At 39.6% G+C, this 22,754-nt stretch overlaps 1 protein-coding gene across 4 annotated transcripts in view; it reads left to right on the top strand.

Annotated features, from left to right (window-relative positions):
• Positions 1 to 22,754, top strand: part of LOC309382980 (sodium channel protein type 1 subunit alpha) — a 136,377-nt gene that overhangs the window by 36,032 nt on the left and 77,591 nt on the right. The window contains exon 1 of one of the 4 annotated variants that reach the window (XM_081934986.1): positions 132 to 242. The exons of the other annotated variants lie outside the window; for them this stretch is intronic. The gene's annotated coding sequence lies outside the window, so the exon portion shown is untranslated. Of the gene's footprint in view, positions 1 to 131; positions 243 to 22,754 lie in introns of those variants that run through there. 4 annotated transcript variants of the gene reach the window in all.

The following is a 22,754-nucleotide window of genomic DNA, read 5'->3' as shown; positions in this document are numbered from 1 at the left end:
GTATTTATTTTGACAGTAGATGGAGCTATCCTGTAATGATAATGCACTCTTTTGCTTCCTTTTTAAATCCGCCACAGCCATTTTTCCTTCCCTCCTAAGCTACCATAGAACAGGAAACTGAAGCAGAAAAGATACTGCAGAGGTCGCTTCTTCTCTCCCTTTCTCCCCAACCCTACAATGAAAATGCAGCACTTTTGCATGCTTGAAAATCTTGCTTTGCAGTGGAGTATCAGGGGAATTAGGTTAGAGATAATTGCATGACACCTATCATTCCTAGATCCCCTTTTCTCCTCCTCTTCCTCCTCTCCTTCTTCTTCTTCCCCTTCCCCTTCCTCCTCCTCCTCCTCCTCCTCCTCCTCCTCCTCCTCCTCCTCCTCCTCCTCCTCCTTCTTCTTCTTCTTAATAGAATGCAATATAAAAATGTTGGTTAGTGATCAGGTAAGGCAGCCACATCATGTTATGCTGGAGGCTTTTCTGTTTTCCTGTTAAATGTAATCTTGGATTCATGCCCTGGACATAGCAAAAAAAAAATTGGAATGCATTTGAGGTTTTTGCTATCTGACAGATGGAAATGAGGTCATTTTTGCATGTTCTTGCAAGCAGAGTTTGCCTTCCACTATCCATCTGGGTACTCATCACTTCCGCTCTTCATTTGCCTATTGTTTGTTGTTGCTCTTGTTTATTTGTTAATCAGACACCCACCCACCCCAACTCCAAGGGACTTTGGGTGTCACAGACAGTCTGCATACTTCTAGCTGTCATATAAGAATACTTTTCTTTTCTTTTGGCAATCAGCTAGTTCCTTACTGCGAAAGACATGCTGGAGACCTAAACTGAGATTGAGTATCAAGGCAATGATAGGGATGAACAGCTTTTCCCATCCTACACTTATGCTTATGAACCTAAGAGGTTTTGGGTTTTTTTGAGGACTGTTTAGTATTGCCCCTGTTTCTATTTTCTAGTGGGAATAACCATTCAAAGCAAAATGCACAATTGAAGATCCTTTGATAATGTAAAGAGCGGAGCATTGTTGGGTCTAAGGATTGCAGACACCAAGATCCCAAACTTCAGTATCTGTTTTTTTTCCCCTAAACGTGTGCCCAGTATGTGGTCAAGTGACCTTTTCCAATATTTTTGCTCAAATGGATTTGTCCACTACTTCCTGCCAGAGGTAGGTGCATACAACTCAACCCTTCCATTTGTTCTGCCTGTGCTCCTCCTTCTCCAATGACATCCATCTTGGCAAGAGGTTTTTGCTTTGCAATTAGTAACCTAGAGGTTTCATTGGCTAATGAAGTCTTTGGGATTTCAGACTTGTGACTAAAGAATCACGTTGAAGCCATACTTTAGAAACTCCAAGTGCTCTTCGTCTCTTCCTTCTAAATGATACGACTTTGATCTGGAAATCTCAAGTTCCAGATACGCCTTCTGTGGCCTCGTCCAGAAAACTATGCAGAATATTTGTGAAGATTAGAGTTATTTTTCTCAAATCGTTCAGTCCTTTAGAAAAATGAAAGGTTTAAAACAAATTCCTAGCACAGGTTACATTTGTGTTTTTTCACCTGGACTAAGTACTGTAGTTATCGTTTTTACTCTCTAACCTGGTGATGGCGAACCTTTTTGGCATTGAGTGCCCAAATCAGAACGCGCATGCATGTGCGCACACCAGAAACCCAAAGACCAGTTGGCCAGTGCGTGCATGCCTGTTTTTTTTGGGGGGGGTTGGACTGGTTTTGGCCATTTTTAAGCTGTTTTCCAGCGCTCCGACGCCTGCAAAGACAACTGGCTGGCGCACCGGAAAGCAGAAGAGCAGCTGGCGATACCGTGCATGCCCACAGAGAGGGCTCTGCATGCTACCTCTGACGCGTGCCATAGATTCGCCATCACGGCTCTAACCTATCCAGCCATTGTGTTGCCTATAGAATTGTTTACAATTCCCAATAAAGAGAAGGATACATAATACTCATGATACTACTGACGTCCATGTGCTGGAACTTCTTTTCTCACTTCACCTTGCTTGCCTTGTGAATATGCTGGCTATATAGGGAATTCACCACATCATGCTAAATGCTCGTAGGACCATTGACGGCAAAGAAACATTTCATACATTATCACATAGTATTGTTTCCACTGCCAAATCCCTGGAAAATATTTGAAGTCCAGTGTGCAAGAGCCTTTAGTTTTGTAAGACCAGTCTTGGAATATTGAGAATAAGCAAGAACTCCTGTGATCTTAATAGGAAAGTTTAAAAACAATCATTCAGTCAAGGCTCTGTATTTTAAGGTAGAGTAGATTATCTTTGAGATGCTGTGATGGGTAACAGGGTATTGGCAGCTGAAAAGTTTTTGCAACTCTCCTGATGGTGTTAGGATTCTGGGCCAATAGCGAGAAACAATTAAGATTGTCCTCAAAGTAGAAGGGGCTTCTGTTTGCAGACAAAAGTATAAGGCTGGAGCATAAGTTATGCTATGATATGTGTTATTGTAAAAAGGACATTGAAGAAGTGAACCTGTCCTTGAGATTTTGGCCATGTGCTCCTTCCACACTTGTTAAAAATACATTAGTTTCTGGCATAATAGAAATACATTCAGAAACACCTGCAAACAATACAGTAAGTTTTGGATATGAGATTAAGTCAATTTTAGCCAAGAGAAAAGCAACGTGGCTTGCCAAGGAGGACAGTACTGTGAGAACAAAGCAATGTGGCCTCATGGTTAAAAAGCACCTACACCACAGGAAAATACCTCTTTCTCTAAACCCGAAGTCCAGCTTTGTGACTCACACTAGGATATGTGTTCCTGAAGTATCTGACTTTATTACAAGATGAAGTTCCCATATGGAAGTGTTTTGCCATAAGATTAGGGTTTCTGGGAGAAAAAAATACAATATTCTAAATCAGAAAATTCAACCCTTGATCCACGAGTGGTATTTGCCTTTCTTATTTGAGGTTTAAACTAGAGAGGTAGAGCTCTTAATCTTGTGTCATGCTAGAAGTGTTGTAATTTTGCCATTCTTTGGGGGGGAGCGGGGGCAATTTCAGCATATTTGTGATTTTGTACATTACTGACCACCAGAAGGTAGTGTATTATCAGTTTCATCTTGAACTTGATGAGTCCCAATAAGAACAAAGCACATTGCATACTGCCTTCTACTGTTCAGTAATGGGTAACATTTTTCAATCCCATTTTCTTAAATGGTGTCATAAGTAAACGTGTATCTTTTATTTTCTGAGTTACTTCTCACATAAACATTGTTCTAACTTTTAAAAAATCATTTCAAAATATAGTTAGAAAAAGATAATCTGTCCATTCTACACTTTAACCAACCTCAACATGCATGTTGTGGGAGAAAGAATTTCTTCAATCCCGTGGACATTACAGTACTTTTTCTATAGTTCCATTTTTTGAAGCCTCTAGAATCCATAGCTGCAACTCTGGTTGATAATAATCTGGTTATTGGCCAGCTGGATTTCATCCCATTCCTCCTTTTCAGAAAAGTCCTATCTCTACAGGGTATCTCCAGACAATTATTGTACGGCATAATCACATTTTTTCCCTCTTGGTCTTTGAAAGTTTGTGTGGTTATTAATTTGCTTAACTCTTGTATCAACACCACCATTATGCTAACCAAAGCAAATACTGAGTTTTGCCTTCAAATCTCTATTAATGTGAGGATTTTTCTTTCTGAGGATTTTTCTCTCTTATCTTCCTACCGTCTCTGAATGCACCTTGAGGAGGCAAAGAATTCAAATGATGAGCTTCTAAGCAAACATGAAGTTCTTCTTGGAATACTCATGTAGAGTGAAAGAATGGCACTGCAATTGTATTCAAGATCCTTCCCAACTCTGGAAGACATAGGATTGTATCAAAATGTTTACGTAATTTGCCTACAAGAAACACACATTAGAACACAAGATCAGAAATATTTGACGAATCCAAAATTGGGACCACATTTTGCTGCATCTGCTCCAGAGAAGAAAAATGGTTTAGTTATATATTTAAGAAGGGATTTAAAGGCTGAATTAATTGAAGCTGATCCACAAGGAAGATATATTGCAATTGAATACTAACAGAAGGCAAGACAATACTTTTAATAGGAGTATATGCTCCCAATCAACAACAAGAAAAATTTTATAAGTTGCTTCATACTAAATTAATACAATGGGGTTATAGATCATGTGTTCTATTGGGTGACTGGAATGGAGTACTGGATCCAGTTCGAGACAAAAAGAGGCTCGTACAAAGTACCCGAACACGATCAAGGCTACCTAAATCCTTTTTTGATATGGCAGATGATTTTGAGCTGAGAGATATCTGGAGAGAGCGAAATGCTACAGAACGGGATTTTACCTTTTTTTCAGATAGGCATCAATCCTTTTCCAGAATTGACTTTATATTAATTACAAATGACCTTTTTTCTAGGGTGAAGAAGACTAAGATATGCTCGAGAACTTTAACAGATCACAATCCGGTTTGGATAGAAGTTAAAAACGAAGAGCGACCAAGGAGGTCATGGAGACTGAATGAAAATCTATTTAGATATGAGAAAAATGTTATGGAATGTAAAAAATTACTGAAAGAATATTTTGTTTTTAATATGTGTAAAGGGACACCTGTGGATATGGTTTGGGATGCAAGTAAGGCATAAATGAGGGGTGTTTTAATGAATTTGAATAACATCCATAGAAACGAACAAGAAAAGAAACGTAGGGAACTAGAAGCAGAGATTAAAAAGAAGGAACAGGAGTTAATATCCAAGCCACATGATAAAAAGATAAAAGAGATAATTAGCTTGCTGCGAGGGCAGTTTAACATGTTGATATCAGACCAGGTGGCTACTAACCTTTTATATGCTAAACATAACACCTTTTGTCATGCCAACAAACCAGGCAGATGGTTATCATATATGCTGAGGAAAAAACAAAGGTCTCGTATAATAGAAAGAGTACAGTATAAAGGTAAAGAAGTTTTTCAACAGGATATGATTAAAAAGGCTTTTTTAGAATTTTACACAAGATTGTACGCTGGTGACAAAATACAAGGTTTAGATATTGATAGATATTTGGAGAAAGAGAAAATCTCTATACTTACAGATCAGCAAAGAGCAGGACTGAATCAACCTGTAACCATAGAAGAGATCCTTCTGGCAATTAAACAGTTAAAAATGGGTAAGGTTCCAGGCACAGATGGCTTGCCTGCAGTCTATTATAAAAAGCTACAACTAGAGATGGTGGAACCTCTTAAAGAATTATTTCACAAAATACAAGTGGAAGGCAGAGTTCCTCCATCCTGGAGAACTGCTTTTATTTCTTTGATCCCTAAAGAGGAACAGGATCCTACCCAGCCAAAAAACTATAGACCCATCTCACTACTTAACACAGACTATAAATTTTTTGCTAAAATATTGGTAAACAGGTTGATGCCAATCATGCAACAATTGATTCATAATGATCAGTCTGGTTTTATACAAGGCAGACATATGAAAAGCAATGTAAGACAAATTATTAATATAATGGAATATCTGGAAAAGAACAACCAGGTCCCGGCAGTGCTCTTATTTTTAGACGTGGAGAAAGCATTTGATCAAGTTAATTGGCAATTTTTAATAAAAATCTTACAAAAGATGCAGTTTGGAGAACACTTTATACAATCTATTACAGCAATATACCAGAAACAGACAGCTCAAATTATAGTTAATGGAGGTCTAACAGAATCTTTTCAAATCAAGAAAGGAACAAGACAGGGATGTCCCCTGTCTCCCTTATTATTTATCTTAACCTTGGAGTTGTTGCTGAATAGAATACGTGGGTCCGATGAGCTTCGAGGAATTAGGATCAGACAGTACAAATACAGAGTAAGAGCATTTGCGGACGACCTGGTTGTAACTTTAACCCAGCCGGGGGAATCTGCTATAGGCTTAATGAATGTAATTAATCAATACGGCCAAGTATCTGGGTTTAAAATAAACTTAGGAAAGACAAAGATGATAGTTAAAAATATATCTATAAATCAAAAAGAAGAACTACAAAGAGCAACAGGATGCGAGATAGTAAAAAAGGTCAAATACTTAGGAATCTACATTACAACCTCGAATGGGAAATTATATAAATATAACTATGAACCACTATGGCAAAAAATACAGATAGAAATGAACAAGTGGGGAAAATTACAACTGTCCTGGTTGGGAAGGATAGCAGCAGTTAAAATGAACGTCTTGCCTAAGTTTTTATTCCTTTTTCAAAAGGTGCCAATACTTAAAAAAGACGCAAACCTGGAAGAATGGCAGAAAGGTATTAATAAATTTGTTTGGGCAGGGAAGAAACCGAGAATAAAACTTAAAATAATGCAAGATATATGTGAAAGAGGAGGTTTGAAAATGCCTAACTTAAAATTATATTATGAAGCAGTAGTTTTAACAACAATTAGTGACTGGATTAATTTAACAGAGGATAGAATACTGAATATTGAGGGTTATGATTTGCTATATGGCTGGCATGCTTACTTAATATATAATAAAAAAGTAGACTTTAAAAGCCATATTTTAAGGAATGCTTTGCTGCGTGCTTTCTCTTTTGTTATAGGGGTCAATTAATGTATTGAAATACAATATTTACTTTCTTATGGAAAAGTAATATAGGTAATCCTCCACGTACAACCACAATTGAGCTCAAAATTTATGTTGCTAAGTGGGACATTTGTTAAGTGAGTTTTACCCCATTTTACAACCCTTGTTGCTAGAGGTATTAAGTGAATCATTGCCATTGTTATGTAACATCCAGTGAGGCTGGCTTACCCATTGACTTTACTTGTCAGAAGGTCACGGAAGATGATTTCACTATCCCAAGACACTGCAGCCGTCATAAATATGAGTCAATTGCCAAGCATCTGAATTTTGATCACGTGATGATGGGGATGTTGCAATGGTCGTGAAAAATGACCACATCACTTTTTCCAGTGATGTTGTAACTTTGAACAGTCACTAAACGAACTGTTGTGTCAACGACTACCTGTATAGGTCACGTTTGATTATAAACGCTGCCTTGATGCATTACAACAAAGCATTGCTTCTCCTGTTTCTTCTCCTGAGTAATAGTTCAGCCTTTTATTTAGAGAATTTTGGGTTTTATCCATTTTCAACCACTTCAGGCTTTGCTAGAAGTTTCTTGGCAAGGCAGATTTATGAATTGAATTGTATCAAATGTTGATGAGCCTATCCTAGCTTTTTGTATCTCACAAGGCTAAAAGCCAAGAGAATGATTGTCATCCAGTTAAGGTAAAGCTGCCTGTAGTTATTCTTGGGCTGTTATGTTCAATGAATGGAAGAAGTTACATTTATGAAAACCTCAACTATGCCTGTGGTTCAAAAATCAAACATCCATGGATTTGCCCAAAAATGCCTTCTTCAGATTTCTACAATAGCTTTTGATCAATAGAAGCTAGAAAAGAGGGGTGGTTTTTTTTCCATTATCAAGATACAGTTTCTTTTTCTATATGTAGTAATTTATATACACCTATCTTGGGTTAGCCTCCTAAGTAAATACCGGTAGTTTCAAAATGTGCTCTTGCTGTTCCATTTTCCAGGATTATAGGTCCTGGTGCTGCTTAGTTTAGCAAAACAACCTGTGTTTGGTCTGAATTGATTTACATCCACATAAATGGTTTTTGGACTGCAGCCTCAGCCCTGATTTACACTAATCTGGAAGTAAACACCACTAAACGTGTTAGATTCGTAATAAGGAGGCTGAGGCAACTGTCAGTCCAACAGGTTTATTGAAACAACTGGCTGACAGGAACAAAACGCGGGCCGTCTGACAGCTATTTATACTTGCAGCTGTCAGACGGCTTAACCAATGAGAACTTGTCAATTTTCCCGCCGGCTGGAGCCGCGCCTGGGCCAATCAGAGGGCTTCCCTGAACGCCCTCTGCTGGCCAGGCTCGGCAGAACTCAACAAAACGCTGTAAGGTTTCTGAATATGTATGACTGAAAGACAGGTCGGTGTAATGGTTAAGACCCCAAGCTAGAAACTGGGAGACTGATGAGTTCTATCTTAGTCACAAAACCAGCTGGGTGACCTTGGACCAGTCACTCTCTCCCAAACCTAAGAAGGTTGCCACCATTAGCAAACCATTTCCAAAAATTTGCCAAAAAAACCTGCAAGGCCTAGTCCAGGCAGTCACCAAGTCAGTGGTGGGTTCCTAACTGGTTTACTTCTGGTCTGCTCATGCTTGTGTGCGTGCTCACATGTGCGTCTGGGTGGGTGGGCGGAGCCTCCTGCCGCCGCCACTACCAGTTCGGCCAAACCAGGAGCAACCCACCTCTGCACTAAGTGTCAAAATTGATTCAAAGACACAAAACAAGTATTTCTAAACCTGTAAGTTTTCTGATCAAATATACATTAAATTAGTAAAAGCAAATTTAATATCTCTAGTGCCACCAAACCAGAAAGGGTAATTCCCCATTTCCTTTGAGGTCCTTATGCACTTTTTTTTTCTAAATCTGCTGCAGAGGGACAAACAAGAGGAGAAAAAATGAGCAGGCTTCCATTCATGCAATATTCCATCAGGCCTCCCACCATATATACATACAAACACACAAACCATTTCCACTTCCTTTGCAGCAGTAAAAATTCCCTTTGTGATTGAGGAAGAAAGGGGAAAGGCATTGGCACATTCAAATTGCAAATGGTAACTCAAGAGCATCCTATAAATAATTCAGTAGGTGAATTTGTTCTAGCATCTCCTTGAATGTATTTAAAAATGCATGGTAGCAGTGAATTCCAAGTCTTCCTTTCTTATATATTTTTAACACTTGATAATAGTCAGCCTACCGCTTAATGGCATTTGCACCTTGGAGTTTTTATTAATTTTTTGCACAGTCCAGCTTCGTCTCATAAACCATATTCGCACACTTTATTTTGAAGGCAACCATACAGAGGAAGATGCTGTGAGTATCTTCCTCTTTCTCTACTGAACCTATGACAGCAAATTATGATGATGATATCCATGCAGTCAAGTTTGACTCTTGGCGATTTCAGGTCTTTCCATATCTTTCAATCTTGTACTATTTGAGTTTTTATATGCTCTGGCTGGAGCCAGCTTTGATGGTGTCCAGCCACTGTATTCTTTGAATCCATTTCATTTTACCACTAACTCTTCCAAGTGTAATTGCTTTCTCCAGTGAATTGTCCTACATGACATGGCCAAAGTGAGGGCAGCAAATAGATGTGAATTAATAAATGATACCAATGTCAAGGATCCAGAGGGGATCCATTTAATAAATGGCAGAAAAGCTGTAGTCTAGGCTGAAATGTATATAAAGCTATAAGACCACTCATAATTGTCACTGAAACCATATTAGTAAAATTATCTAATGTTCAGAATGTTGCTTTTCCTTTTAGCACTCAGAATATTTACTGTTTTATTTCATTTCATTTCATTTACTATTAAATCTATTTCCACTTATCTCACAATTCAAGGTGACTCTGAGGAGCTTATTATTCTATTCCTATTCTCTTTTGGAAGTTTAAATAAAAATAACAATAGAAAGGGGCAAACTGACATTATAAGAAATGAATGGTTAGCCTTATACAGGTAGTCCTTGAGATACAACCATAATGGAGCCTGTCTATTATGGCCGACATTTCACAGCAGTTATTAGATGAAACATGTCACCTAACGACCTCCCCCATCCCTGCTCTCCCCAATGAGATGTTAAACCTACTTGGCATCACCAAACAGAGCACATGGGGTGCCTCCTGGATCGGGGAGGCCAAGCAAAGGCCCTCCCAAGGCCTCCCTCACCCCTGAGATTCCCCATGCTCCACTTCTCACACCTTGGGTCCCAACAGCCCTTTCCCTGCTCCCACCAGATCCTCCCAGGCATTAGGCCTGATTACAACAGGCCAAACACCTTCTCCTCACTTAGTTTTTGAAAAGCTCCAAGGTTGCCTTTGTACGACTGCATGGTACGGGTCTGAAAGCAGTTGTCCATTTTTTCCCAGCCAGGACAAAAATCCCAATTGCAACCATATTTGGGTCACCAACTCACGTCCCAGGGAGCAACTACTTTGTTCTGCTCCCTTAACAAACTCTGTGCCAGGGTTCCAACTAACACCACCCAACGAAAGAAGACGCTGAGGCTTTGATTTCCTCAAAGTTCCACTTTATTAGAGATGTCATATCTGAAAGTTTCCAGGTTTTCCCCACCCAAAAGAAAGTTCAAGTCCCTGCCCAGAACCCACATGTCCATCACAGGATCCAATTAGACACCATCCAAAACTGGAGACTCCTCTCAGTCACCTTATCGCAGCTGCAGGGTAAGATGGCCTTGACTTTCTGAGAAAGAATGTTATTTTGACTATGTATCTCCCATACTCCATATAATCTCCCCTCCCAGAAAATGTGGCAGGCCTGAAGGCCCAAATGTAAAAGATGGATTCCAGTTCTGACACTCTGCACAGAACTTTTCTGCAGCACTGAGAAACTTCTGCAGCACAGTGCAGAACTTGGTATAGCAGCAAAACTAAGCAGTTTGTCTGGTGGTCGCCATTTTGTCCCCCTCCACGAATGGATGGGATAAAATGGTGGTCGCAATTGGGGTCGCTGCCACATAGCCCAGGGATAAACGGCTTCATTTTGCTGCCTTACCAAACTCTGCAAAAGTTTTCTGCAGTATTCAGAAACTTGTGCAGCATTGTGCAGACCTCTGTAAGGTAGCAAAATAAAACTATTTTTTCTGGCAGCCATCATTTTGTCTTGCCCACAAACTGGTGGGACAAAATGGTGTCCACCATTTTGATCACTACCACATGGCATGGGGAAACATGGCCTACCCTCCTTCGACAACATGAGATCTGGAGAACTTCAGACGGTAAGTGTAGGACGTGATGGCCGTGTGGAAAAGAGCTCCAAGCACTACAGGGTTTTGATGGGGTGGGAGGGGGAAAGAATGACCCTGTGGTTGGTCGTAAGGGTGAATGACTGCAGGCCCACTGCGTCTGTTGTCTTCTTTAATGGGATCATGTATAGCTTTTGGAGAGTCAGTCGTAATTTCGAACATTAAACAGCCTCTCGTATGTTGGCGTTTACCTGTATCTCAAACTGGACATGAATAAGGTATTAAATAAATAAATAAAATTTTAATTTGTTAGCCGCTCCCTCTCCGCAGGGGACTCGGGGCAGCGTACAATAAAAAATATACATGCATACATATAGACATACAGATACAGACATATACATACATATACATACATGGAGGAGGTAGTAATCAAACATATATCACATTAATAATAATAATAGAAAATTAAAATTAGCCATTAAAATCCCATGATAAAATACAATTTAAAAGGACTGTCAGGAGGAGGATAAACTACGGTTATTGGTTAATCATATAATCATTTCAGCAGTTTAAAAGCCACTCAATTCCAAAAAGGTTTTAAGCCAATGGTTCTCAACCTTCCCAATGCCGTGACCCTTTAATACAGTTCCTCATGTTGTGATGACCCCCAACCATAAAATTGGTGGTTCCCAAGACCATTGAAAATATGTGTTTTTTGATGGTTTTAGGTGACCCCTGTGAAAAGGTCATTCGACCCCAAAGGAGTCCAGACCCACAGGTTGAGAACCACTGTTCTAAGCGATGTACAAATAATACAAAGGTAAAACCGAAAGAATAAAATGAAAACATGATCCCATAATTCAGTGGCATAATTAATTTTGAAATGCATTAGGATATTTTCTTAAAGTCTCTGTCTTGCATTTCACTAGGTCCATACACAGTATTTGCTTGTCATTGTAACAATATAAAATAAGATCTTTTTTCTTCTCCTATGCAGGATTATGATAGTTTGTCCCTGAATAGGTCAAGACAAATATATATATATATATATATATAGATAGATAGATAGATAGATAGATAGATAGATAGATAGATAGATAGATAGATAGATAGATAGATATAGTCATATATAATCATTCATATAATCATTCTCTTTTTCGTTAGCCCAGAAAAGGTTGGGAACATACCAATTCCTTTTCAAAATCCAAATTCATTAATTTGGTTGGGGTAACAATATTTAAAAGCTACTCACTGCAAAGGCACTATGTATGATTAAAATCATCAGTGTATCAGAATTCTTGTGTTCCAATTCAAATATATATTGAATATATATGAAAATATATGAAAAGCTACTCACTGCAAAGGCACTATGTATGATTAAAATCATCAGTGTATCAGAATTCTTGTGTTCCAATTCAAATTATATATATATATATATATATATATATATATATATATATATATATATATATATATATATATATATATATATATATATATATATATATATATATATATATATATTAATTATATTCGGGTCTTTTCCCGTGTAAGGTTGAGATTGTCTTTGCAACGTTTCAAATATATATATATATATATATATATATATATATATATATATATATATATATATATATATATATATATATATATATATATATATATATATATATATATATATATATATATATATATATATATATATATATATATATATGAATTGGAACACAAGAATTCTGATACACTGATGATTTTAATCATACATAGTGCCTTTGCAGTGAGTAGCTTTTAAATATTGTTACCCCAACCAAATTAATGAATTTGGATTTTGAAAAGGAATTGGTATGTTCCCAACCTTTTCTGGGCTAACGAAAAAGAGAATGATTATATGAATGTACAAACTGCACTTTAATCTTCTTTGAGTTTCAAAAATCATTTAGAATTGAGAACACTAGTGGCTGAGAGGTAATCTAATTCTCAAGGCCCATCTTCTTACGTTTTAATATACACACAAGCATATTCACTTTGCAATGGTAACTCAGACTCTAGAGCGTAAATTATAGAAACTGCTACATATGGAACTGACCAGAGGTGGTATTCAGCCGATTCTCTCCGGTTCGGGCGAACCAGTAGCGGCGGCTGTGGGAGTCTGCCCACCCATCCAGACATAATGCATGAGCATTGCGCATCTGTGGTGCGTGTGAGCGAAGCGTGCATGCAATGTTACATTTGCGAACCAGTAGGAAAGGTAAGTGAATCCCACAGCTGGAACTGACACATATGTACACTGGCTAAGCTTGAATTTGTACCTGTTTGCTTCTTAGGCGTAGTTAGCTCCAGGCAAATGGTATAAAGGCCTTCTAAATGTAAGACATTTCACTTTGGTTGAATTTAAAGTGTGCTGTACTTTAATATATATTTATTTTTGCTTGTAAGTGTCTCAAAAAATATTCAAAGTATTTTAAATAGACTTCTGGTAGTTTTGCTAGTGTTTGCTAATATAAGGTTGACTCAGCCTTCCATCCTTCCATTTCCAGATTTGAGGATCCAGGTTGTTAGGGGCAATATGTTGACTCTGTAAACCACTTAGAGAGGGCTGTAAAGCAGTGTGAAGCGGTATATAAGTCTAAGGGCTATTGCTATTGCTATAAATATTCAACTCAAAATCACGTTAAAGTAACTCATGATCTGTGTATATAGAAGTTACATAATTATCTGTTACAAAGCTACGTTTTCAAATAACAGGTTGATTGTGAAACTGTGCAGTGTGTTGGGTTATGGTACAACTATTTTAAGTTCTTTTAATCATAGTGGGCTTAGTTGCTCAATTAGTCTCTGTCACTGCGTTAATTGGTTTGTCAACTTGTGTTTATATTCTGAATTATACAGTAGAATTGTTTCTTATCTGACAATGATTAATGCACATGTCTCATAATACGTAACACATTCTTTACTTTCCTTCTGATCTTCCGTTCGCCTGCCGAAGGAGGTGGGCAATATAGCTCTTGCCAAAATGTAAGATTTAGATAGTAAGATTTGTATTATTATTTTATTTTATATTAAAAGTTGTTTATTAGAATATGTTCTCGGGTTTTATTTTCTGCTTATCTGGAAATATGCTGCTTGGAAAGCCGACGATTCACACCTCATTAATTCAAGGGGGGGGGGAAACTCTCCCTCCTTCACAGTCTCTGCCCTTTTTCCCTCATCCTGATGAAAGTCTACCCCAGTGAAACTTTTCGGCACCAAGTGCCCAAACCAGAATGTGTGCACGTGGAGCGCCAGAGACCTGAAGACCAGCTGGTTGGTGTACATGCGTGTGCCAGCTGGCTGGTTTTCCGGTTTCTGGCATGTGCATGCGAGGCAGCCAGTTGGTCTTCGGGTTTCTGGCACTTGGCCACACGCAAAAACCAGCTGGCCGGTGTGAAACCAGAACAATAGCTGGTGACGGCACGTGTGCCCACAGAGAGGGCTCTGCGTGCCATAGGTTCGCCATCATGGGTCTAACCCCTTACTTGCATTATCTCTAAAGTTTCTAAGCCTTTTGCTGTTTTTAGAGGCCAATTTAGTTTAAGGGCTTAAAGCAGTGGGTCTCAACCTTCCTAATGCCACGACCCTTTAATACAGTTCCTCATGTTGTGGTGACCCCCAACCAGTGACGTGCGGTGAGGGTTATGGCTGGGGAGGCTGGTGACGTCATCAGGAAGGCGGGGAATGGGACCACGTGTGCAGCACACGTGGTCTCATTCTCCGCCTTCCTGAGTGAACATTAAGGGGACCGCGGCGTAGCATTGCTTCCTCCACCGGCACCAGTCCCTTCCGCCCCCCACTCCTTCAAGGTCTCCCACCAACCCAAAGCCCGATCCCCAGCTCCCTCGGGCAAGGTTTGAGCGGGGTGAATGGGAAAGCAACGAAAGGGGCTGCGCTTTCACCCCGCTCAAGCCTTGCCGCCTGCAGCCACCGCCCGCCCTCGCTGCCCCTTTCGTTGCTTGCCCGCCCGCCTCTAAGGCACACCAAAGCCTCCTTCATCCCCCCCCCAGCGCACGCCCTTTTTATTTCCCGCGACACCCCCCCCCATTTCGGGAAAGCTTTCCCCATTGCCTGGGGGGTGAGGGGGGCGGCTCCTCTCCCCCCACTCCCTCCGTCCCTGCCTGTCTCCTCAGCCCCAAAGCTCCGTCCGCGTGACTCACTTCCAAGGCGGTGGCTGCTCCATCCCGCTCCGGCTCTGGAAGCGACCGAAGATCAGGCTGCATCGCTCGCTCGCTCGCCGGACTGCTTTGGCGCCATTCTGGCTACCTCCGTCCATCCGCGCCCGGGAGCTGCGGAGGCAGAAATGTCGGCGCCTCCGGATGACGAAAGCAAGAGACTGGTTCGTCATCCGGAGGCGCCGACAACATTTCTGCCTCCACAGCTCCCGGGCGCGGATGGACGGAGGTAGCCAGAATGGCGCCGAAGCAGTCCGGCAGGCGAGCGAGCGAGGCAGCGAGATCTTTGGTCACTCGTCCACCGGACTGCCTCGGCGCCATTCTGGCTACCTCCGTCCGGCCGCGCCCAGGAGCTGCGGAGGCAGAAATGTTGTCGGCCTCCCGATGATGAAAGCAAGCGACTGGGTTCGTCATCCGGAAGCGCCGACAACATTTCTGCCTCCGCAGCTCCCGGGCACGGACGGACGGATGTATATAATATTATATATATATAGTATATAATATTATATACTATTATTCCATGAAGAGAGGTGAGGCCCTGCCTCCCTTGCCTCCACTGACCGCACGTCACTGCCCCCAACCATAAGATTATTTTACGTTTTCCATATTTTTTCAAAAATATGTGTTTTCCAATGGTCTTAGGCGACCCCTGTGAAAGGGTCCCTCGACCCCCAAAGGGGTCCCGACCCACAGGTTGAGAACCACTGGCTTAGAGTCTTTGTCTCATTTCAGGCTTTTGCTTAACTACTAATCCAGTTTTACATCATTTTGCTTTTTAAAGTAAGTGTGGAGGACACAGGGGGAAAACACTCCTAAAGGACTTCCTGTGTTAACACCAGTAGCGTCTATTTTCTGATAGCTTACGAACCTACTTCAGAGTAAACTTCTCTTTTTTTTCCGCTAGGGAAGCAGACTCTCCCATTTGGCCCTTTTATCTCATCTACCTAGCAGATGCAGGACACATTTTTAGTTCAGTTCTTTTAATTTATGGGCTCGTTGGACGATTGAAGATGTTTTAATACAAATATTCAGAGCGTTTCAGTGTAAAACTGCTTCTGCAGTTCTGTCTGAGGCAACAGCAGCTTTGCTGGGCAGCCAAGAGCTAATTTTATTGCTACTGAAGAAACAAGGAACATGCTGGTTTTCATCTGTTAACCAAACTGCATGAAAGGTGTATCACCTGTTCACTGCTTGATTGAATATTGTGTTGATAATCACAATCAAGTGTGTTGATTATTCGTTGAAATAGGTGTGACTTCAACAGGTGTCAAAATTCCACTTTTGTCTATTCAACTGTTGGCAACAGTGAATAAAAGAAGAGAGCACTTTGGCTTTGGGCTGGGTTGATTGAAGTGCATGTTTTTCTTGTTGCCCAATTTTTGCCATCTTTTTGCTCTTTTGTCTTATTAGTTTTTCCTATGTTTTTACCTTGTAAACACCCACATTCTCTGTGAGTTGGGCAGTATACAAATTTAATAAGGTTTAGAAGTTGGACTTTTAAATAATTACCAAGTACTATGGAATAGAAAACTTTACATAACATTGCACAGAAATTTTTATTGTATTAATTAATTAATTAACTTTTAAATAATTACCAAGTACTATGGAATAGAAAACTTTACATAACATTGCACAGAAATTTTTATTGTATTAATTAATTAATTAACTTTTAAATAATTACCAAGTACTATGGAATAGAAAACTTTACATAGCATTCACAGAAATTTTTATTGTATTAATTAATTAATTAACTTTTAAATAATTACCAAGTACTATGGAATAGAAAACTTTACATAACATTGCACAGAAATTTTTATTGTATTAATTAATTAATTAACTTTTAAATAATTACCAAGTACTATGGAATAGAAAACTTTACATAACATTGCACAGAAATTTTTATTGTATTAATTAATTAATTAACTTTTAAATAATTACCAAGTACTATGGAATAGAAAACTTTACATAGCATTCACAGAAATTTTTATTGTATTAATTAATTAATTAACTTTTAAATAATTACCAAGTACTATGGAATAGAAAACTTTACATAGCATTCACAGAAATTTTTATTGTATTAATTAATTAATTAATTAATTTTTATTATATTAATGTAATTTATTATTATATTACATACATTGATTCGGGTGACTTATAAACTTTTCTTCCCGTTTTATTTTAAATTCACATTTCCTAGGGGTGGAATTTAGCAGGTTCTGACAGGTTCTGGAGAACCAGTAGCAGAAATTTTGAGTATTCCGGAGAACTGGCAAGAATGAAGATTTTGCAATATCCTTCCCCCAGGAGTGGTAAGGGAATGGGGATTTTGCAGTATCCTTCCCCTCGAGTGGGGTGGGAATGGAAATATTGCAGTATTATTCCCCTGTCACACCCACCAAACCATGCCCACAGAACTGGTAGTAAAAAAAATTGGAATTTCACCACTGACCTTTCCTAAAAATGTATGCTTCTTAATTACTTAAAAAATAACCACAGAAATATCAAATAATCTTTATTAGGGTCCTAAGACCAGAAGTGAAATTTAAATAACATGTCTGTGTGTGCACGCGCATATGCCTGATTTTCTGCTGTTGCTGTTGAGTACAGGTAGTTCTCAACTTATGACCACAATTGAGCCCAAAATTTATGTTGTTAAGTGAAATATTTGTTGAGTGAGTTTTGCCGCATTTTTACGACATTTCTTGCCACAGTTGTTAAGTGAATCATGGCCATTGTTAAGTTAGTAACAGGGTTGTTAGGTGAATCTGGCTTACCCATTGAGAAAAGTGATCACATCACCTTGGGACACAGTAACGGTCATAAATATGAACCAGTTGCCAACCATCTGAATTTTGATCACATGAGGATGCTGCAAAGGTCATAACTCTGAAAAACGGTCATAAGACTAAAATGAACTGTTGTAATTCGAGGACTACCTGTATTTGGTTTCCAAGATCTAAGTGAATTTCTTGAGGTCAGCAAGAAGTCAACATGAACTTCATGACTTAGAATTTTCTCAAAATATACATTCTATAATAGGCAAATGTAAAGGTTCCCTTCGCATATATGTGCTAGTCATTCCCGACTCTAGGGGGTGCTGCTCATCTCCGTTTCAAAGCTGAAGAGCCAGCGCTGTCTGAAGACGTCTCCTTTGTCATGTGGCGGGCATGTCTAAACGCCAAAGGCACACGGAACACTGTTACCTTCCCACCAAAGGTGGTTCCTATTTTCCTACTTGCATTTTTACATGCTTTCGAATTGCTAGGTTGGCAGAAGCTGGGACAAGTAACGGGAGCTCACTCCGTTACGCAATGCTAGGGATTCGAACCGCTGAACTGCTGACCTGATCAACAAGTTCAGCATCTTAGCCTCTGTGCCACTGCGTCCACATTCTATAATATAATATCATTATTACATTTTCATTTAAATTTTCAGCTTCCAAGTAAGTTCCTGAATGAGATACATAACTTGAAGATGTTTAACACAAAACATTTAATTGACAATAACTTCACCAGAACTTCAAGAAAATAAATACAATGTGTTTCTTCCTTATAAAAGTCACCACTGCTAGACTGTGTCATTATTCAACTGATATCAACTTGATGCTTTTGTTTAAGCCAGTACAGAACTAAGTTCCTTCCTTCCTTCCCTCCCTCCCTCCTTCCTTCCGAAACCTGATATTTTTAAAACATGTCATCAACCATAGGATCAGAGGTGGTATTCAGCAGGTTCTTACCAATTCTGGAGAACCGCTAGTTCGGAGAATCGGTAAATACCACCTCTGACTGGCCCCGCCCGCATCTATTCTCCGCCTCCCGAGTCCCAGCTGATTGGGAGGAAATGGGGATTTTGCAGTAACCTTCCCCTGGAGTGGGGAGGGAATGGAGATTTTACAGTATCCTTCCCCTGCCATGCCCACCAAGCCACGCCCACAGAACCAGTAGTACAAAAAATTTGAATACCACCACTGCATAGGATGTGGCAGAAAGAGCTCCTTTTCCTACTTTCAGGGGTTAACTATAGGATGTTAGAAACCAATCCAGTACTATTTGTAGAAAGATATTTAAAAGGTTCTGAAGCAGCCTTTGGATATGTAATAGTGTTCTACATACCATTTTCATTCATCAGCTATAATTACGATCCAAACTAATAAAGAAATTATATTCATCATTTTTTTCTGTGCTGAGGAAATGTGTATTTTGCAGCCTTGTATGGATATGTGTGCTCACACACTTGCATGTGCACACTTTTTTGACTCATTATTGTCTCCTGGCGTATACTAGTCCCTGCAGGTTTTTTGGCAAGATTTCTGAAGTCCTTTGTCCTTGTCCCCTTTGTAGGGGGACTGAAACAGGGGGACTGTTTTTGCCTAAGGCACAACTAGAGATCACAATCTCCCAGTTTGTAGCATGGTGCCTTAAGCACTACATCAAACTGGCTCTTATTTTGTGTACTATCAAACTAAAAATCCAGATGAAGACGAGGTGGCAACAAAATGTTTCTATATTTCTTTCCTGCCGTCAAGGGACCATCAAGATTTTTGCAGCACAAATAAGATACAGCAAAAACAACAACCCATGTCTGCATAATAACGAACACAGAATAGAATAGCATAGCATAGAATAGTATAACATAGAATAGAACACTTAGTGATAGTCATAGATTACTAATAAGCAATCAAATTATACTATGAAACAAAAAATAAATTGTAAAGATACAAGCAACATGATTATAGTCATAAGTGGGAAGAGATAGATATTAGGAAGGAAGAGAAGAACAACAGTAATACAGTCTTAGTAGATAATTTGACAGTGTTGTGGGAATTAGTTGTTTAGCAGAGTGATGGCATTCAGGAAAAAAGTGTCCTTGTGTCTAGTTGTTCTGGTGTGCATAATAATTATCACAGCCACGTGAAGTAGCAAAGAAGTCAACCTCTATTCAGATAGACATACTGTTTGGATGGGTCATTAAAAAGTGTGACAGATGAAATAATAGAAGTGGTTTACAGATATCTGATTTCATTGTTTTCCTTTTTCCTTCTTGTTCTGCTTTCCTTCTTCAATTAGCTATGAAGATGATTTCAAGAAAAACCTATTGGTCTCAAGATTGACCCTTCTGGGGTCTGGGCATCTGTGCGGTGGATCAATGATGTCAAATAGTTTAAGTCCTATCCCTTTTTAAGTATGTCAAAGTCCTTTTTAACATTTATTTACTTACTTGCTTACTTACTTATTTATTTATTTTGTCAAACACGTAAAAGATAACAGGTATTAGTATAAACATAAGTATGGACACAATAAATGGCTACGAACAAATGGAGACAGTAGGACAGGGATGTTAGGCATGCTGGTGTGCTTATGCACACCCCTTACAGACTTCTTAGGGATGGGGTGAGGTCAACAGTAGACAGTCTTGGGTTAAAATTATGGGGGTTTAGGGCAGTGGTAGGTTGCCAATTTTTTTACTACTAGTTCGGGCATGCTCGCACACATGCTTGCGCAGAAGTGTCTGGGCGGAGCGTCCTGCTGCCGCTACTACCGGTTCGGCCAATCCGGGTCAAACCGGGAGCAACCCACCTCTGGTTTAGGGATGTAACAACAGAGTCAGGTAGTGCATTCCAGGCATTGACCACTCTGTTGCTGAAGTCATGTTTTCTGCGATCGAATTTGGAGTGTTTTACCTTGAGTTTGTATCTATTGCTTGCTCATGTATTATTGTGGTTGAAGCTGAAGTAGTCATTGACAGATAGGAGGCTGTAGCAGATAATTTTGTGAACTATGTTTAGGTCAGACCGTAGGCGGCGTAGCTCTAGGTTTTCCAAGGCCAAAATTTCAGACCTGGTGGCATAGGGTATTCTGTTGTGAATAAAGGAGTGGAGTACCCTCTTCGTGAAATATCTCTGGCCTCTTTCAATTGTATTAATATACTGTGCGGATTCCAGGTAGACGAGCTGTATTCGAGAATTGGTCTAGCAAAGGTTTTGTATCTTCAGTTGCTCCTGCCATTGCATTGCGCCTGTCAGTTTGGCATGGTTGAGCTACCCACCCACCCTCCTGGAGACCAGGTGTTGTATGTCAAACAGGGTCTTTCTTTGCCTTTTGCTGTGAGATTGTGACCTAACTATTGGTTGTAAGCACAAACTAAATAATAACCTTTGGACCAGAATGTGCACAAATTTACATGGGGATGATTTTTGCATTTTCATACTATTTTCCATCCTGATTGTTTTCAGTGAAGAAGCATTAAGCAACCTGTCTTCAGGCCAAGGTTTAGTATTGGCTACCCCTATTTCCAGAAGGAAGTCACAAGTGGACAGAGCAAGATCTAGCAGAAGCTTTGAGCTCTCTGGAAAGCTCTCCTGAAAGACTAGCAGTAGCTTTTCCAGAAAGCCTGGATCAGCAGGGGAATCCCCAGGGACCCTGGAGAGTCAGATGGGAAAGCCTTGGCACAGACCTGCTGCCTTGCTGTATTTGTAATGACGAATATAAGTCCAGAGATTCTACAGGGAAAATCTGTTTTGTTATCAATATATCTTGCACCACAATCGATGAGCAGGAAGTAATAAGAAATTCACTATTCCCTGAAAGAATTCTTCACTCATTCATTAAAGACTAGATGGGTTGATGCTGATGGGTTTGTTATGTAGGTCCAAAGGCACTTTTCAAACCTATCAATCATTGGAACCTTGTCAGGGTTCCAAGTAACACCCCCAACGCAAGAAGACTCCAAGGCTTGAGTTTTCTCAAAGTTCCATTTTATTAGAGATGTCATGTTGGCACATCTGGGAAAATCTGAATCTGAAAGTTTCCAGGTTTTCCCCACGCAAAAGAAAGTTCAAGTCACTGCCCAGCACTCACATGTTCATCACATGATCCAATCAGGCACCATCCTAGAACTGGAGATGCCTCCCAGTCACCTCATCACAGGTGGCCTTGACTTTCTGAGAAAGAATGTTATTTTGACTATATCTCACCCACACTCTGTATAATTCCCCCTCTCATTTTCCCACAGTAGAAAATGTGACAGGCCTGTAGTCCCAAAGGTAAAAGATGGCTTCCAGGTCTGACAATCCTAAGTGTAGAAGATGAAGCCCTAAGAGTAGTAAAATGTTCATCTGAAGCATTAGAGGCAGGAGGTATAACTTCATGAAAATGGAGAACTAGGCTTTTAGAAGGCAAGGCATGGCAAAGCAAAGGTCTTTAGCAACCTTTCTTGAGAAGTTGCTCAGACTAGGGAGGCAGTCTTGAGGCATATAAGGCACAGATATGAGCAATCCCCAAGGTTTGGCCTGACTGATTTGATGAGCTGCAATTTGTCCATCTGTCCCAACCAAAACTATTCCTTTTGCTCAAGAAATAACCTTGAATTTAGGCCAGGCTGCTAAAAATCCCCTAATATTCATATAGTGTATGGTTTTGGACTTTATTGTATGCAGAATCAAACAAGTAGGACAAGGATTTCCATGTGTACTGATAGAAGAAAATATTTGTAGCTCAGGGTTGAAATGTGAGGTCCTTGGTTCTTTCTGAGTTTGGATGTTTTCTGAGTTTGGATGTTATTGCAGACATTTCATTACCAAATTGGGTAAATTATCAGTGCTAGTAAGGGAATAGAGGTTTTCTCTCATTTTATATAGTAGTGACTCCATATCTGTATACTAGTTAAATGGAAAAGTAGACACAATATCTGAAAAGATAGTGATTTGCAGAGTTT

Source organism: Natrix helvetica (assembly GCF_964273705.1).
Source record: "Natrix helvetica genome assembly, chromosome: 1".
Lineage (NCBI taxonomy): Eukaryota > Metazoa > Chordata > Lepidosauria > Squamata > Natricidae > Natrix > Natrix helvetica.
This window is presented reverse-complemented; position numbering and strand designations above follow the sequence as displayed.